Source organism: Marmota flaviventris, chromosome 10 (genome assembly GCF_047511675.1).
Source record: "Marmota flaviventris isolate mMarFla1 chromosome 10, mMarFla1.hap1, whole genome shotgun sequence".
In the NCBI taxonomy this organism is placed as follows: Eukaryota; Metazoa; Chordata; class Mammalia; order Rodentia; family Sciuridae; genus Marmota; species Marmota flaviventris.
The window spans coordinates 40,115,570-40,135,795 of NC_092507.1; the positions used below are offsets into that span (position 1 = coordinate 40,115,570).

Below are 20,226 nucleotides of genomic sequence, written 5' to 3' on the forward strand. Positions count from 1 at the left end.
GTAATTTATCTGAGAGGATTCTCTGAAAATGTTTTAATGTAATTATGAATATTTTAGCATATAAAATGTGCTTGACAGAATTTATTTAATTTGTCATCATTTGTGGACTAGTAAGTCATATACATACAAAAATAAGCAGTATTTTATTAAATATCTTTTTTGGGTACTTTTTAATTTGTTTTCTTGTTCATTCAGTTTACATTTCAATGGGAGAAAAGAAACACATAAGCAAGTTAATAAACATTTATCTTACATCTGTTTTACCTAGTTTAATATTCATAACCTCTTTATGGGTTGTTATATTTTTATCCCATTTTACAAATCAGAAAACTCAGATTTGATGATGAGCAAGTAACTTGTCCATAGTCAAACTGGTAATTTATAGCACAAGACAAACTCATATCTTTTTCTATTGCACTGTGACCAAATGGAAAGATCTTTCACAAAAATTGCCACAAATAATTCAACAAAATGATCACACGTTAAGACCCCATTATTATGACACCTAATAGGTTTATGATCTTTGGGACTAATTATATCTGAGGCTTTCAACATCTGTAAAATGGGAGCAATATTACCTAATTTTCCTTGTTATTGTAAATAATAAATGAAATGTGTGCAATGTTCTGGATACTCAATAAGCCGTTATCATTATGGAAATTTAAAATAAGCAACTTAAAAACTATTAGGGTAAATAAAGATATGGCAGACACATAACAATTGGGAAGTAAGTGAGATATAAGCAAGTGTATGATAGTATGTTGCATAGATGGCACCAAAAAGCAGCCTTATTAGGGAAACTCTTATTAGAAGGCTAATGATGAATATCCCACTGTAGAAAACTTCTTGTACTAAAAAGAAAAGGAAAGACTACCTCAAAATAACTGTTTATCTTTCTAATTTGTAATCTCTGGGAATGTCTATATTTAACAAACATATCCAGCAAACATTGGAAAGTGACTACATGGACAGAAAATTTATTATAAAATCATACATAAGTAGGTATTTTGAAAGATGTCTTTTATTATTTTGGAATAAGTGAATATGATACTCTGACTCAAATAAGAATAGAAAAATAGCAAGCAGTTCATAAGCATTACAAAATGGCACCCATAATTAGTAGTCAGTAGAGGATAGAGAGTGGCTTTAGAGTCAAATATTTTTAATTCTGGTGTTTACTATGCATCTTACCTTGGAACAGGCACTTAACCTTTGACCTTCAATTTTTTCATTTGTAAAATGAGTATAATAATATTTACTTTACAGTATTGTAATACTCATAAATAGTATTTATTAGCAATCTACTTCAAACTCTTAATATAGGAAATATGGAAGGTTATAAACAAACAGGTTTCCTGAGATGTAGATTTAGTGTTATTTGTCAGAAAGGAAAAAAAAATTCCTCTTAGATGACCACAACCCTAGTAATACATTTGCCAGTTAAACATGAAAACTTCAAGTTAAGACCTAAAGTTATCACTCTAAACAACTTTATGCACCTGTGCTGTGCATGTGATCAATTTATATATGCATTCTTTTTTAAAAACAAAAGGAAAATAGCTATCTATCTACTGCCCTTTACTTAATACGAAGATGATGATGACTACAATTATACCTTGTTACTTACATTTTTAATTTATATAGCTCCTTCTTGGAGTATTGAAAAGAGATTGTTTTCTCATTTATCTTGCTCCATAAGAATAGGGAAATGTGTTTCTTTTGGACAACTCACTAACCCCAATTCCTAGCATGATGCCTACACATGACAGGTGCCCAGTAAATACATGTTGAATGATCAAAGAAAGTAGATGAATGATAGGATAAAGAAATCCTGGCTGGGGATGTAGTTTAATGAAAGAATGCTTGCCTAGCAGGTACAGGGCCCTGGGTTCAATCCCCAGCACTGAAAACAAATTAAAGAACACTATTTTATAGCCAACAATGTAATACTTGATTAGAAACCATTGTATGAAAGTTTGCAGAAAAAACTGGACATCTATATGATCTCAAAGTATCACCCCTAAAATTATCATAATAAAATGATTTGATATGTGCTTCTTCTGCCCACCCCCCTCAATGCTGGGATGGAACCCAAGGCCTCATGCATGCTAGACAAGCACTCCACTATTGCGAGGATATCCCCAGCTCTTTCCAAATTTATTTTGAGATAGGGACTTGCTTAGTTGCCTAGGCTGGCCATGAAATCCCACCTCAGCCTCCTGAGTAGTTGTATTACAGGGGTAGGCCACCATATCTAGCTTTTTCTTCAGGGGTGGGGGGAGCAGTATTTCCCTATACTGCCTAGGCTGGCCTGAAACTTTGGGGCTCAAGTTTTCCTCCTGCCTCAGCCTCCTGAGTAGCTGGGACTATAGGTTGGCATGCCATCAGCTACAAATAGCACCCTCGATACACACCACCTCTGGTACTAGGGATTGAATCCAGGGTGCTTTACCACTAAGCTACATCCCAGTCCTTTTTATTTTGAATTTTTAAAATATATTTTAATCCAGGGTCTTGCTAAATTGCTGAGGCTGGCCTCAAACTCATAATTCTCCTGTCTCAGCCTTCTGAGTCTCTGAGATTACTGATGCATGCACCACTGTGCCCAGTGGCATATGTCTCTTGATGGATACAGTGGTAAGTACACAATATTACCTGCAAAATATTCTTGCCAAGAATGTATAACCTGGGGCTGGGGTAGTGGCTCAGCAGTAGAGTGTTCACCTAGCACATTCAAGGCCCTGGGTTTGATCCTTAGCACCACATAAAAAAATAAATAAATAAAATAAAGGTATTGTGTCCAACTACAACTAAAAAATAAATATTAAAAAGAATATATTTTAAAAAAATAGAATGTATAATTAATTATGAAAAGTTAATTATATAAATACAGACTGAGACATTCTTTTTTAAAGCTTTTTATGAGACAATTGAGTAACTTTTTAAAAAAATACTATCCCCACTATTATATATAATTATATATACCAATGAGAAGGAAAAATATTATCAAAGAAGAGTAGTCCAAAATTGTTATAGATTAAAAGCGAATATGGAGGGGCTGAGGGTGTGACTCAGTGGTAGAGCACTTGCCTTGCATGCATAAATAAATGAATAAAACAAAATGTCTGTAAATAACTAAAAAAAATTTTTAAAGTGAATATGGAGATAATATATGCATCAACAATGCATGAACTTATCATGGATTCTCAAATATGAGACAGTTTTAAAGAACTTTTTTGAATAAATATGGAATATAGATTAGATATGATTAGTTTATCAATGCTAAGTTCTTGGGTGTGATAATAGCATTGTGATTATGTAGGAGAACATCTTTGTTCTTAGAAGATATCAAGAGCTTGTTGTTTGAAAAGATTAATAATATTTACAACCTATAGCTAGATTAATGAAGAAATGGAGAAAGTGAAAATTAATTACTACAGATATTTAAGGGATAAAGGGAAATATTACTAACACATTTATTTTTAAAAAGTCTCCTCTCTAGAAAAATTTAAGTGTAAATACAGTATTGTTAATTTGGTGCACTATGCTGTACAGTATATCTCCAGAACTTATTTAAGTGTAAATACAGTATTGTTAATTTGGTGCACTATGCTGTACAGTATATCTCCAGAACTTATTTACTTTGCATAACTAAAATTTTGTGAGTTTATCCTTTTTTAAAATCCTTTATGGAGTACACATATATTCACAATTAAAAAAAAAGAAATTGAATTCTTAGTTTAAAACACTGTGGAAAAGAAAACTGCAGGCACATATGACTTCATTACTTAATTATATCAAACTTTTTTCCCCCTGCACTGGGGATTGAACCCTGGCCTCACAGATACTAAGCAAGTGCTTTGCCACTGAGCTAAACCTCCAGCCCCAATTTTACCAAACTTTTAAGGAAAAAACGATACTCCATAAACTGAAAAAAATAGAGGAGGTCTAAGTGCTCACTTTAACATCACATATGCTAACAACTGGAATGATGCAGAGATTAGCATGACCCCTGGGCAAGGATGACACACAAATTTGTGAAGCATTCCATAAAAAAATAGAAGAGGTAAGAATTATTTCCAGCTCATTTTATTCTATCAGCACACTTTATACTCAATCTAGGTATCATAAGAAAATAAAATTACAGAGTATACCTCATGAACATAGACACACAAAATCTTTTCTTAAAATAATCATATATTTTGAGATGGTGTCTGTTTTTCACAGACTGATTTTAAACTCATGGACTCAAGTGATCCTTCCCCATAAGCTACAGCACATGTCACAGCACCTAGCATAAAAATTCTTAATGAAGTATTAGCAAATAAAATTCAGCAATATGTACTAGAGCTTGAGAAAATGAAGTTTACCCAGAAGCCCAGGGCTGATTTAACATTCAAAAGGCAATCAGTTTAATTTACTACATTAACAAAACATAAAAGAAAACTATGATTATCTCACTAGATTTAGAAAAAAGTATTTGCAAAGCACAAAACCCATTCATGATTAAAAAAAAACAAACTCTCAAAAAATAGGAAGAAAATAGAACTTCTTCAATCTCAAATAGGCATTTAGGCAAAATGTAGAGCAAAATTGTACTTAATTTGTGTGTGTGTGTGTGTGTGTGTGTGTGTGTCTGTCTGTCTGTGTGTGTGTGTATGGTGTCTGGAGATCAAACTCAGGGCCTAGAACATGCCAGACAAGTACTATCTCACTAAGTTATACCCAGCCCAGTACTTAATTTTTAGTTTGAATGCTTTCCTCCTCAGATCAGGAAAAATGATAGGATATACACTCTTAACACTTCTATTTAATGCTATACTGGCTATCTTAGCCAGCTGGCTCTAGCACATTATAAAAATGCACATAACCTTTGATCCAGCAACTCTACTACTAGGAATTTACCCTAAGGAATTCTAAATTTTCTAGATTAATTTGTACAGTTGTTTCCTTGACATCTCTTATTGTGTGTCTGATAGGCATCTCATATTTAGGATATCCCAAACTAAACTGTTAAATTTTATTTTATAAAACCTGTTTTATTTCCTGTATTTTCTATCTCACTAAATAACTTATTATCACCCAATTAATCAGGATAATGAATCTTTTTTTTTCTTTTTTTTTGTGATGGGTGTGGAATCTAGGGCTTTACCCATGCTAGGTAAGTACTCTACCACTGAGCTAACCCCAGCCCAGAATAATCAATCTTGACATTTTCTCTTATACCATTTAAACTATTAGCAATTTCTCCTGATTGCACATATATAAATATATGTGTACGCACATACATATATATGTATTATGAGTTTGATGACTTCTTGCATTCATCATCATTGAGTCTCATTGGTGCTAATTAGGTGACATAAGAATCTCTGAAATAATCACTGTGGTTTTGTCTTACCAATATGAAGTCATGCCCATCTTGGGGCATTGAGTCAATTCCATCCAAGTGTCTGGATAAATGGATACCAGAAAAAAGACAGATTTGCAGTATTATAACCCAAATCGGTCTCATAAACATTAAGTAATTTGACAAGCATATAGTGGAACTAAGTAGGAGAAAAATAAATAAATTTAGCATTTAATCTTATGATGGTCTATAAATGTTTTCAAATTTTAATTACTTTATGGAACCTATAAAAATCCTTGGTACGTGTTTTTTTTTAAATATTGTTTTAGTTGTAGATGGACACAATACCTTTATTTTGTTTATTTTTATGTGGTGCCAGGATTGAACCCAGTGCCTCACGCATGCTCAGTAAGCGCTCTACCACTGAGCTACAACCCTGGCCTTAGAAATATTTTTAATTACCTAGAGCCAGTGTGTTCTTTTAAAAAAAATCAGATTAATGCTTAATAAATCTTTTTCACATTGAATAGAACAATGATAATATATGCAAATTCATGATACATTTATCTAAATGGTAAAAAATGCTTTTGTTTCCTAAGATGCTCTTAATTCAGTTTATATACTTAAAAACATAAATGAAGACCTGGTCTAAATCTTTGTGCAAGTATCCTTTTCAACTTCTCTTCAGTTTATTATTGATTTTGCTGGCTTCTTCAGTAGACCTCAAGAGAATAGTTTTCTTCATTTGAAATACATAATTGCCAAATAGGGCACAGTTCTAAACTTCAAACAGTCATAGTCTTATAAAATTCACCCTGACTAAACAAGGATGGAACTTGAGATCATTAAGTGAAATAAGCCAGACACAGAAATAAAAATATCACACTATCTCATTCATACTTGGAATCCAAAAAAGTTGATCTCAGAAGATGAGAGTAGATTGGTGGCTATCAGAGACTGGGGAGAGTATGGAGGAAGGAAAGATGGGGAAAAAAATGATCAATGGGTACTAAATTATAGTTAGAAGCGTGAATTTCTGGTGTGCTATTGCATAGTAGGTTGACTATAGATAATAGTAATATAGTGTATGTTTCAAAAATTTAGAAAAAAATATTTTGAATGTTTTTTAAATTTATTTTTTTAAAAAAATAGTTGTAGATGGACACAGTCTGTGCCTTTGTTTTTTATTTTTATGTAGTGCTGAGGATTGAACCCAGTGCCTTACAGGTTCTAGGCAAGTGCTCTATCACTGAAATACAACCCTAGCCTCTTGAATTTTTTTTTTCTCTTTTTTGGTGACTTCTTCATATATTTTTGAAATATTTTTTAGTTGTCAATGGACCTTTATTTTATTTATTATATGTGGTGCTGAGACTTGAACCCAGAGCCTCATACATGCTAAGCAAGTGCTCTGCCACTGGGCTACAGCCCCAGCCCCTCTTGAATGTTTTTGAAGGTTGAAGATATAGATGTTTAACATTATGCAGCATATACAAGTATATAAGTATCACATGGATATCAGCATGGTACCCCTACTAATGGTATAAATTTTACATTTTTACATATCCGTAAAAAATAAATTTAATTTTTAAAATTACCCTATATAACTGAGATAACTACCTTATACACAAAATTTCAAATGAATTATTTTTATTTTTTTAAAAATTTTGAGACAGGGCTGGGGATGTGCGATAGCGAGCGGTAGCACGCTCGCCTGCCATGCGTGCGGCCCGGGTTCGAGCCTCAGCACCACATACAAAGATGTTGTGTCCGCCGAAAACTAAAAAAAATAAATATTAATATTCTCTAAAAAAATTTTTTTTTTTAATTTTGAGACAGGGGCTGGGGATGTGGCTCAAGTGGTAGCGCGCTTGCCTGGCATGCGTGCAGCCTGGGTTCCATCCTCAGCACCACATACAAAAAAACAAAGATGTTGTGTCCGCCGAAAACTAAAAATAAATAAATAAATATTAAAAAAATTCTCTCTCTCTCTCTCTCTCTAAAAAAAAAAAAAAAAAAATGAGGCATGGTCATGCTCAGTTACCCAGGTCTCATTAAGTTAATGAGGCTGGCTTTGAACTTGCAATCCTCCTGCCTCAGCCTTCTGAGTCACTGGTATTACAGATATGTGCCACTCTGCCCAGTGAATTATTATTGCCTTTTTTTTTTTTTTGATGAGTCACCACTGAAGTGCTTTTATTGGCAGTATGTCTGAACGTACAAAAAAATTCTCAGCTGATGGAACAAGGTAGTCACAATTACAGATGATAATAGGAATAGAGGACAGGGGACGCGGCTCAAAAGAAATCAACATCATATGGGGCATCTAGGTCACAATATTCCGCAATGGCCCTTGGGTCTCCACGAACCATCCTGTTGCAAGGTTTCCCAGAACAATCACCCTGGCCTTGAAAAAATACAGAAAGCTTCACAAATTCGCGAGCCATCCTTGCACAGGGGCCATGCTAATCTTATCTGTATCGGTCCAAATTTAGTATGTGTGCTGCCGAAGTGAGCATTATTATTGCTTTTAAAAGCGATAAATTCTTTACATTTAAACATAGGTGAGTACTACCATTCAAGGAGGTTATCTCTGTTGGATGCAATTTATAAATTCAGTATATATGTATAATCACACCCAACTATATGTAATGTAAAAGGATTACAATAAAGGCTAAGATGTAGTCAAGAAGACAGAGTTGGTTTTTGCCTATATGGAATCACATTTATATAGATGTGGTTTGTGCTGCCTGCATATGACCTAGCCACTTAAATATAGTTCTTTTTTTTAGTCAACTCCAAATGTCTTGATCCTATTGACTCCCTTGTCCTCAGATATAAAAGTGCTAATGTCTTTTAGCTGTTTGTTGTTGTTTTTATTTATTTATTTTTTTTTTTTGTGGGTTTGTTTGTTTGTTTGGCATGTGTGTATATGCATCCTGAGGATTGATCCCAGGGCCTCATGCATGCTAAGCATGCACACTACCACTGAGCTACACTCCCAGCTGTCTTTGGTTCTTAACATCCTCACCTTTCCTTGTTTTTCCCTTAATCTTGCCCATTTATTTGTAAAATCATTCCTTTATAAACTCTCTTAAGTCATTTTGATTATGCCACCAGTTTTACTTTAATTATTATAACCTATCTCAACATGGAATCTGAATGAAGGATGAAGTTTGATATGTTCAGCTCTTACTAAACTATAACTTTGCTTGTGTAAATACATTAGAGGGCTATAGGCTAATCTTCAAAAATAGCATTGCTTAGACCAGTTACATGAAGGAAAGACCAAGTTTAATTTTTTAATATTATATTCCTTGTAACTGACACACTGTAATAAATATTTGCTCATTTATTTATTTAACAAATATTAACTGAGTACCTGTTGTGTTTCAGACCCTGTTTAGGCTCTACCAACAGAAAAAATGGACCAAGTCCCTCCTCATCTGAAATGAATAAAAGTTTCATTCCACACATAGGTCCATGTGGTCTTTTTAAAAAAAAAATATTTATTTTCTTTTAGTTGTAGTTGGACATAGTACATTTATTTTAATGTGGTGCTGAGGATCAACCCAGAGCCTCACATGTGCTCTACTGCTGAGCAACAACCCCAGTGCTCCATGTGGGATCAAAATAGCATTTACATTAAAAAAAAGAAAGAAAAAAGAAAAGAAAGCATGCAGTAGACAAATAAATTTGGGAAACAATTACTCAAAAGTTGAATTGATTTTTGTTGAAGATTTTTGTAGTTACTTTAACAAACAAATATAAATTTCTAAGAGGGTATTGGTGAATGTGCAGTTTCCCAAGCTTTGAAATCACAGAACCCCCTTTTCAAGGAACAAAAAACAACATTTCAAAATAGGCTGTAACATTTTGGGAGAAGAACATGGTTGTTGCTTTGAATTTTTTAACCATTTTAAAAAAATTTTGACTAGAAATACAAATTACCTGTCTGATCCACACCCAATTGTCAGTTGATTTTAAAAATGTACAACATTCAATGACCTTTATGAATTTAAGAGGAATTCATGCCTCTTTTAGAAGATACAAATGAAATTTAAACAGTTTTACAGTTGACTCATGGGGTGATATATAATTAATAAAAGATTTTCAGAAAATAATTTGCTCTTCAAAGAAGTATGTAGGACATTAAAACATAATAATTTAAAAATTATCAAAATTGAATTCAGGGACATATCAACAAAACAATCTAAATTACTGAGTCACCAGGATGACCTGATGCACAAACCATATATCTTCACTATTTTGTGTCTTATGTGTTTTTTTGTTCCCAGAAGTGGTTCTAGTTCTACTTCTTAATCAGTGTGGTTTTGAAAAAAAAAAATTCTCATCTCTAAGCCTCAGTTTCTTTAACTACAATATGAGATAATATAGCTATTTCAGAGGATTAAATGAAGTTATATATATGAAATTCTTCTCATGAGATTACAGACAAGGAGAACAGGCTAGAATGATTCATGTGGTAATGGGTTAGTTGGATATTTTAGTTAAAACTCATGTTTAATTTAATATAGATAGTTAAATATAGAAATATTTATAGATATATGTATGTACATGGGTTAGTATATGCACATATATTTGTTCTGTCATCTGAGAGAGCCTAGAATAAATGACATCCCAGAGGCACTGAGCACAGTTAGTGCCTAGATTTTGATATTTAATATCATTCTCCATAAAAAGGAACCAAGGGTCTTTGAAGAAATGGCTGATTCTAGGACCGGGGTAGGAAATACATAAGATGAAGCTGGGTCATTTTATACTGTTAGAAAATAAGGAATTGGCGGGGCTAGGGTAGTGGTTCAGTGGTAGAGTGCTTGCCTTGCATGCATGAGGCCATGGGTTCGATCCTCAGCACCACATACAAATAAATAAATAAATAAAATTAAAGATATTGTGTCCATCTACAGCTAAAAAAATATAAAAAAGAAAAGAAAGAATGTTCAAAGAGAATCCCTGTGGGTGCACACAACTGATGAGATGTGGTCAAAGGAACACAGAGGCCAATTGAAAGAACTCACAATGACCAAAGTTAGAAAAATTTGAGCAATTAAGTAAATACAGCAGCACTGAATTATGCAAATATAAATTTAATATCCAGTGATCCATACTGATACAAATAAATGATTGAATAAGTTAAGAAATTGGGAAGAATAGACACATACCTAATGCAGAAGAATTCCAAATATTTCGATAACTCCCCACTCCTTAAGTGAGAGCTGCACATAGTGATTTGCTTTTAAAGAATATATAGAGAGGGCTGGGGATGTGGCTCAAGCGGTAGCGCTCTTGCCTGGCTTGCATGCAGCCCGGGTTCGATCCTCAGCACCACATACAAACAAAGATGTTGTGTCCGCCGAAAACTAAAAAATAAAAATTAAAAAATTCTCTCTCTCTCTCTTAAAAAAAAGAATATATATAGTAGGGAAAGGTGAAGAGAGAAAAGAGTAGCTTTGCAATGGAAAAGCCTAAAAAATACTACTTTATAGTCATCTAATTGAGGTCAACATCAAAAGTCCTAAGTCATGTTGATGGTATGTAACCTTGACAGAATGTGATGAAAATCAAATTTTACATTTGTAATATTTTTCTAGAAACCTTATATAATCTGTCTACTCATGACAAAAACAGTAGACAAATTTTAATAGTTATCTTACAATATACCTGAGTAGTCCTCAAAACTATCAAGGCCTGCAAAAATAAAGAAAATCTGAGAAAATGTCACAACCAAAGCAACCTAAAAAAACAATATAACAATGTAATGAGGGATGTCAGATGGGATCATGGAACAGAAAAAAGACATTAAATAAAAACTAAGGAAACATGAATAAACTATAGACTTAATAATAATGTATTTACTGGTTCATTAACTATAATAATATAATAATGTATAAGATTAATGACAGGGAAAGCTGTGGGGATGCATATGGGTACTTTGTACTATCTGCTCAATTTTTATGTAAACCTATACCTATTCTAAATAATAAAGTCTTACTTAAAAATGCTTCTCATATTACTCAGTATATGAAAGGTGTTCAATAAGTACTATATAATCATTGTTATCATTAATTAGTAATACTAATGATATAACCCATGTTTTTCCACTTGGCACCAGTTAATGTTCACAAACATAATCTTATTTACAATAATCATCATTATTTCAATGGAGCTATTATAGCATAGATAAAAAGCATTTTAGATTTCGAGAAAAGCACAGAGATGAAAAGCCTGGCTCTGAAACTTTACAAGCTTTGTTACCTTAGAGAAGTATTTACTTTACCTCTCTAATTTCCTCCTTTTAAAAATTGGGCTAAAAATAGTACCTACAATAGGGCTGGGGTTGTGGCTCAGCAGTAGAGTGCTTTCCTAGCACATGTGAGGCCCTGGGTTCCATCCTCAGCACCACATAAAATAAAATAAAGGTATTGTGTCTATCTACAACTAAAAAATAAATATTTAAGAAAAAAATAGTACCTACAATAACTGCATATTGCTAGAATAATATGAGACAATGTAAATATTCATTTGTTCATTTTACTAATTTTTATTGAGTGCCTACAATGAGGAAAACCAAGAAATAAAAGAGTTCTTAGGGTGGGGGGAATAGAGATTGGGAATAGTGGGAATTCAGTTATGGATCTGTTAAATTTGATGTTTATTGGCTATCCAAATGGAAAAGTACAATAAATGTTTATATGTGAATGTCTTGAACACAGAGAAGAGGTCAAGGTTGGAGATAAAATTTATCTTTATAGTTTTGTATCTGAATAAGTACACCTGGAGAACATGCCAACACTTTGAGCTCCAGTACAAAAAGAATACAAAAGGGGCTGGGGCTGTAGATCAGTGGCAGAGTGCTTGCCTAGCATATGTGAAGCACTGGGTTCGATCCTCAACACCACATAAAAATAAATAAAATAAAGACATGCTGTCCACCTACAACTACAAAAAAAAATTAATTTAATTTAAAAAACAGCAAAAAAAAGGCTAAGGAGAGAGAACCAGAAAGGTGAGGAGAAAAATCAGAAGACAACATCACGGATAAAAGAAAGAAAAGTTCAAGAATAAAAGTGTTGAATGTTACGGAGATACCCAGTAAAATGAGGAAATATTACCCATTGGTTTTGGTAATAGTAAGGTAGAAGAAAAAATTTGGTGAAGTGATAGGGATAGCAGTCAGAATGAAATAGGGTTGAAGAGTAAATGCAAGATGAAGAAGAGTGAAAAATGTGTAGAGACCAGGTTGAGAATTTCACTGTGAAAGGGAACAAAGAAATGAGGTGGTAGCCAAAGGTGAATTTACTGCCAAGGGAAGACTTCTAAAAGTGGGATACTAGAGTGTGTTCTTAGAATTGGAATGATACCATGGAAAGTAAGAAATTCATCATACAGCAGGGTATTAAAAAGGTTTTGTTATTGTTTCTTTGTTGTTGTTTTTTGGGGGGGTACTGTGGATGGAACTCGGTGACACTCAACCACTGAGCCACATCCCCAGCCCTATTTTGTATTTTATTTAGAGACAGGGTCTCACTGAGACAGGGTCTCACTTAGCACCTCACTGTTGCTGAGGCTGGCTTTGAACTTGTGATCCTTCTGTCTCAGCCTCCTGAGCTGCTAGGATTACAGGCATGCACCACCGTGCCCAGCTTATTGTTTTTATTTATTTGTTTTAGTTGTTGTTATAAGACCTCCAATCTTGCACCTCCAAAATCTCACCCAGTTATGCCTGGAATTCAGAGAATATCTCATGTGAGATCAAGAATAACTCATCTTCTACCATGTGTCTTGTACTTGCTAGACTCTCTTTGGTAAAATCTCTTGACCTCCAACAGGTGGAGATATAATGATGCCTCTGCATTGCTACTAGTCCTGAAGTTCAGTTTGAGTCTTCTGATGTCCTTTCCAAAACCATTGTATCTTTGCTCCCAAAGCTGCTAATGCCAATATACCAAAATCCTTATGAATTTCTTAGAGTTTTCAATGGGCAATATTTGGAACAGAGAAGAAAATGCCTTTCTCCCTTTATATACATGGAAAACAAGCAATGCTGATTGTAACCCAGGGCCTCCTATAGTAATTTGTGAAAGTAGCCTGTTCTGTTTCCAGATAAAATGCCTTTCCCTAAGGAGCTCAAACTTAAGTCCATTAGCTGGGCCTGATCTTTAGGACACACCCCATCCTGTCTTCCCAATTGTTTTTTTCACCCTGTTGCTTTTAAAATCTCTTTATACTCCTCTAATTTTATGCACAGCAATTCCTACAAATTCCTAGTTCATCTAGCAGATTGGTTTTTAATGTCTAAATCTCAAAAATGGGAATATAATCTAGGCTAAAACCAGAAATTTATCTAAAAATCAGTGTGGTGTAGTATACCAAAGAGGGGGTAGTGGGAGTGGTCTGCTCTGAATGAAGGCCGTAAGTGGGTAAACCTAGTAGAGAAAATTTGAACAACAATATAAAACTGACTAAATGTAGATCTTCTTTCTACTATCACAGTGCACCAGCAATTCTAAACCATGTCAGTGACAAAATACCTGCTCCTCCATGTATCTTGTTGTTCTAAGTTCTAGACAATTGTGCAGTTACACTATGATTTTTAAAATTTTTTTTTTAGTTGTAGATGGACACAACACCTTTATTTTACCTATTTATTTTTATGTGGTGCTGAGAATCGAACCCAGTGCCTCACAAGTGCTAGGCAAGTGCTCTACCTCTGAACTATGATTTTTAATAATATATATGTAAGCTTTGTTCAGCACATTTATTATTTAAACAATATATTTGACATGACAGTTAATTGGGAGTCAGCCTCCAATGCAATTAAACTCAGCTACACATTTTTCTTTTAAGAAGTTCACAATGGAGGGGAGGGGAGGGGGGATAGTAGAGGATAGGAAAGGCAGCAGAATACAACAGACACTAGTATGGCAATATGTAAATCAATGGATATGTAACTGATGTGATTCTGCAATCTGTATATGGGGTAAAAATGGGAGTTCATAACCCACTTGAATCAAAGTGTGAAATATTATATATCAAGAACTATGTAATGTTTTGAACAATGAACAATAAAAAATTTAAAAAAAAAGAAGTTCACAATGGTTCAGACTTGCTGTGAACACTGAAGATTCTCTAACCTCTTTTCTTTAACCACCATAGTACTATATATTTGTGTATTTCAACAATTCATTTATTATAAATAACGATAGTAGATTTTATAAAGATGAAGAAACAGAATTTGGGTTACTTCGATTCTGTCATTTTCTTTTGTTTGTTTTAAAAATATTTTATAGTTGTAAATGTACAGCATGCCTTTATTTTATTTGGTTCTAAGGTTTGAACCCAGTGCCTCACACATGCTAGGCAAGCACTACCACTGAGCTATAGCTCTAGCCTCAATTCTGTCATTTTAAATGAATATGTCCCAGTGGCTTGGGAGGCTCAGGCAGGAGGATGGCGAGTTCAAAGCTAGTTTCAGCAACAGTGAGGCACTAAACAACTAAGTGAGACCCTGTCTCTAAATAAAATACAAAATAGGGATAGGGATGTGGCTCAGTGGTTGGGTGCCCCTGAGTTCAATCCCCAGTACCCCTCCAAAAAAATGAGCAAATGATTTGAATAAGCAGTTCTCAAAAGATAATCAAATGACAGAATATATGAAAAAAATTATCATTATCACTAATCATCAGGGAAATGTAAGTCAAAACCTCAGTGAGATATCATCTATCCCCATTAGAATGACTATTCTTTTTTTTTTTAATATTTATTTTTTAGTTTTAGGTGGACACAATATCTTTATTTTATTTTTATGTGGTGCTGAGGATCGAACCCAGTGCTTCACGCATGCTAGGTGAGCGTGCTACTGGAGCCATATCCCCAGCCCTAGAATGACTATTTAAAAAAAAAAAAAAACACCAAATATAATGCTGGCAAGAATGTGGGAATAGGAAACTCATACATGTTGGTAGGAATGTAAATTAGTATAGCCATTATGGAAAACAGTATGAAGGAAGGTTCCTAAACTGAAAACAGAACTAACATGATTCAGCAATCCCACTACTAGGTATATATCCAAAGGAAATGAAACCATTACATCAAAGAGATACAAGGATTACAATGTTTACTACAGTACTATTCATAATAACCAAGATATGGAATCAGTCTAGGTGTCCATTGATGGATGAATAGATGAAGTGTGGTACATACACAAAATGAAATATTTAGATATAAAAATAAGTGAAATTCTGTCTTTGTGGAAACATGGATGGAACTGGAAGACGTTATTTCAAATGAAATAAGTCAGGCATAGAAAGACAAATACTAAGTCCTTTGGGTATAGACCAAGGAATGGGATAGCTGGGTCAAATGGTGATTCCATTCCAAGTTTTCCAAGGAATCTCCATACTGCTTTCCATATTGGCTGCACCATTTTGCAATCCCACCAGCAATGTATGAGAGTGCCTTTTCCCCCTACATCCTCGCCAACACTTATTATTGTTTGTATTCTTAATAGTTGTCAATTTGACTAGAGTGAGATGAAATCTTAGAGTAGTTTTGATTTGCATTTCTCTAATAGCTAGAGATGTTGAACATTTTTTCATATATTTGTTGATTGATTGTATATCACCTTCTGAGAAGTGTCTGTTCAGTTCCTTGGCCCATTTATTGATTGGGTTATTTGTTATTTTAGTGTTTAGCTTTTTGAGTTCTTTCTATACCCTAGAGATTAATGCTCTCAAGTGCAAGTTGAAAAAATTTGCTCCCAAGCTGTAGGCTCTCTATTCACATCACAGATTGTTTCTTTTGCTGAGAAGCTTTTTAGTTTGAATCCATCCCATTTATTAATTCTTGATTTTAATTCTTGCGCTATAGGAGTCTTATTAAGGAAGTAGGGGCCTAATCTGATATGATGGAGATTGGGGCCTACTTTTTCTTCTATTAGATGCAGGGTCTCTAGTTTAATACCTAGGTCCTTGATCCACTTTGAGTTGAATTTTGTGCAAGGTGAGAGATAGGGGTTTAATCTCATTTTGTTGCATATGGATTTCAAGTTCTCCCAGCACCATTTGTTGAAGAGGCTATCTTTTCTCCAATGTATGTTTTTGGTGCCCATACTACAGGTACACAGCCACATCAATGTTTATTGCAGCACAATTCACAATAGCTAAACTGTGGAGCCAACCTAGATGCCCATCAGTAGATGAATGGATAAAGAAAATGTGGTATTTATACACAATGGATTCTACCCAGCAATAAAAGAGAATAAAATCATGACATTTGCAGGTAAATTGATGAAGTTGGAGAATATAATGCTAAGTGAAGTTAGCCAATCCCAAAAAAACAAATGCTGAATGTTTTCTCTGATATAAGGAGGCTGATTCACAGTGGGGTTGGGAGGAGAAGCATGTGAAGATTAGATGAACTCTAGATAGAGCAGAGAGGAAGGGAGGGGGCAAGGGGTGTAAAAAAGATGGTGGAATGAGATGGACATCATATCCCTAAGTACATGTATAAAGACATGAATGGTGTGAATATACTTTGTATACAACCAGAGATATGAAAAAAATGTGCTCTATATGTGTAATATGAATTGTAATACAGTCAGCTGTCATATGTAATAAATTAGAATAAAAAATAAAATTTTAAAAAGCTAAGAAAAAATAAGAAAGACAAATACTAAATGTTCTTTCTCATATGTGGAGGCTTAAAAAGTTGATCTCATAGAAGTAGAGAGTATAATAGTGATTGCTAGAATCTAGAAAGGGGGGTGGGGAGAAAAATATATGAAGCAGAGCTGTAGGAAGAATGAAAATACCAGAAGAGTAACTAGGTAGGTAAGTACAAAAGAAGTTAGATTTTTAAAAAGCAATGATAATAGCATCTTGTGAGATTTATTACATATGTAGAAATAAAATATATGACAACTGTCATAAAGGGAGGAAGGGGGATAAATAGAATTAAATTGTTGTAAGAGTCTTCTATTTGTGATAGAAGTACTGCCTATATTTACTATCTGTGTTAGTAAGCTTTCTGCCACTATAACAAACACGTGATATAATCACTTTATAAAGAGAAAAGTCTTCTATTGGCTCAGTGTTGGAGGTTTCAGGCCATGATTGGGTAAACCCATTGCTTTTAGGATTCTTGGAAGAAGAGCAGCACCCCATAGTGGAACACATAGTATAGTAAAACTATTCACCTCAGGGTCAATACATGAAACAGAGAAAGTAGAGGGATTTGGGGTCTCCCTATTCCCTTCCATGGCACTTCCAGAATGACCAGAAGACCTCCCACTGAGACCCACCTCTTCTAGTTTCCAACACCTCCCAAAATCACCAATCTAGGGATTAAGACTTTAACACATGGGCTTTTGAGGGAAATTTTAGATCCAAACCACAGCATTCCAAAAATCCTGGCCCCCAAAGGCTCATGTCCATTTCACAATGCAAAATACATGTCTCTCTCCAAGAATCCCTAAAGTCTTAACTGTTCTAGAGTTGATCAAAAGTTCAAGTCCACAGTCTCCTTAAAAACTCAAGGAAAACTCAGCTATGAGCCCCTGTAAAAATAAGAACATGACGTTTTTCCAAGATACAATGCACAAGATAAACATTTCTACTCAAAAAGGAAGGATTAGTGAAATAATAAGGAGGGATGGGATCAAAACAAGACTGAAACCCTACAGGGCAAACATTAAACCCTAAAACTCCATGACCAGTATATGGAGCACATTGTGGTAGGATTTAGGCTTCTAATGGGTTTGGGTAGCCTCATCCTTATGGTCTTTCTGATTGCAACACATATGGCCTCTCTCTGGGGCAGACTTTTCCAGCTTCCTGTAGTTCTCCTTGGCAGACATTCCATGTTCCTGGCATCTCTAACTAACTAGGGTCTCCACTGCTGCTTCAACTTCACTCTCACACTCAAAACTAATTTCCCTGTTAGGGACTGCTTGCAGGGAATCTAATTCTGCCGCATCCTGCCTGAACTTCCAGGCTTTCCTTGGAAATCTCAGTGGAAACCCATGACTCCATAACTCTTCCATTCTATAAAACCAGCATCCTGTGGACAATGCCAAGGTTGGCTGCTGGCATGAACTCTACCTAGGCCCACTTGAACCACAACTTCAGCAGTTTCTGAATACTTTGGTGACTAAAACAAATCTCAGGGAAATGTACCTAAGGTGGTCTTGGGAAGGGAGGGTGCCTCAATTATCTTATCTGTAGACTGGAAAGTTTCTGAAACAAAATTGTAGTTCTACATTTCTGAAACTATGATGGCTATGGACTTGCCAATTTCTGTGATTCCCTCCAGGCATCTTTCTTATTGTCTTGGTGCAAAGAACTTGACTTATACTCTTCCATTTATGTATGTATGTATGTATGTATGTATGCATGCAGGCAGGTATTTTGAGGTACTGGGAACTGAACCCAGGGCCTCACACATGCTAAGGAAGCACTCTTGTCCTGAGCTGCATCCCCTGTCCTTTTTATTCTATTTTGAGGTAGGGTCTCACTAAGTTGTCCAGGCTGGTCTTGAATTTGTGATCCTCCTGCCTTAACCTCCCAAGTGGCTGGTGTTACAGGCATGCACCACCATGTCTAGCTATACTTGGCTTCTTTATTTAGCAACCGTACCCTCCTTGGTCAAAATTTTACCTATGCTCCTTTTCTGGCTGACCCCCCCCCACACACACACACATTTTTTTTAATCTTTCTGCTTTATTCCTCTTTGCTTCCAATTCTCATTGTAAATGAGAATACCCATGCCATTGCCTGAATACTGTGCTGCCTCGAAACATCCCACCCCCAATAACTAGTCTATCACCTTTAAGTTCAGCATTTTGTCTTAGACATGAATAAAATGCAGTCAACATGCAGTTAAATTTTTTGCTTGTTATAGCACAGGCAGCCTCTAATCCAGTTCCCAACAGAATTCACATTTCTATATGAGACTTTTTTTTTGTGTGTGTAGTGCTGGAGATGAAACCCCATGCCTCACACATGTCATGTAAGTGTACTACCACTGAGACACAAATCCAGCCCCATCTGAATCCTTATTAGCATAATCTTGAAGAAGAATAAGATTTTAAGTTACTATAAAGGTACAGTAATTAATATATTTTTTTGCATTAGCACAATAGATATATAGACCAGTAATAGTACAGTATTCTATTGACTTGAGAAAGAGATCCAGACATGCTGTCACCTGATTTACAATGAAGTTGTAAATGCAATTCAGTAAGAGGAGAATTTTTTTAAAGCAAATAGTGCTGGACTAATTGGATGTCTGTATGAGAAACAATGAAACTTACCCCCTAACTCATACCACCTATAAGAATAGTTGAGATGAAACATGCATCTAAATGTGAAAAGACAATAAAGTTTATGGAGAAAAACATAGAAGAATATCTTTACAATCTTGTGGTAGGCAAAGATGTAAACAGGGCACAAAGATACTATAACTAAAATAAAAATTAATAACATACATCATTAAGAACCTTAGTTCTCTGGGAGCTATGGTACACATCTGTAATCTAAGCAACTTGGGAAGCTGAGGCATGAGGATACAAGTTCAAGGCCAGCCTTGGTAGCTTAGTAAGACTTCTCATAATAAAAAATAAAAATAATAAAAATGTCTAGGGATATAGCTCGGTAGTAGAATATCCTTGGCACAATCCCCAGGAAAAGAAGGAAAGAAAGAAAACCAGAAAAAGAAGAAAGAAGAACCTCAGTTCATAAAAAAAATACCAGTAACATAGTAATAAGAAAGGTTAACAGTCCAAATAAACTACTCATAATATATAAATGTACTTTGTATATGCTGAACTTATAAAGAACTCCTACAAATAAGAC

At 34.7% G+C, this 20,226-nt stretch overlaps 1 long non-coding RNA gene and 2 other non-coding genes across 5 annotated transcripts in view; 2 read left to right on the forward strand and 1 right to left on the reverse strand.

Annotated features, from left to right (window-relative positions):
• LOC114100250 (uncharacterized) overlaps window positions 1-20,226 on the forward strand; it is a 68,677-nt gene that overhangs the window by 5,578 nt on the left and 42,873 nt on the right. The window contains exon 3 of one of the 3 annotated variants that reach the window (XR_003584029.2): window positions 8,747-8,792. The exons of the other annotated variants lie outside the window; for them this stretch is intronic. This is a non-coding gene — a long non-coding RNA (uncharacterized lncRNA). Of the gene's footprint in view, window positions 1-8,746; window positions 8,793-20,226 lie in introns of those variants that run through there. 3 annotated transcript variants of the gene reach the window in all.
• On the forward strand, window positions 3,953-4,057 carry LOC114100372 (U6 spliceosomal RNA). Its single transcript, XR_003584052.1, has one exon. It is a non-coding gene; the product is annotated as a U6 spliceosomal RNA (small nuclear RNA).
• Window positions 7,763-7,869, reverse strand: LOC114100381 (U6 spliceosomal RNA). The gene has a single exon (XR_003584061.1). It is a non-coding gene; the product is annotated as a U6 spliceosomal RNA (small nuclear RNA).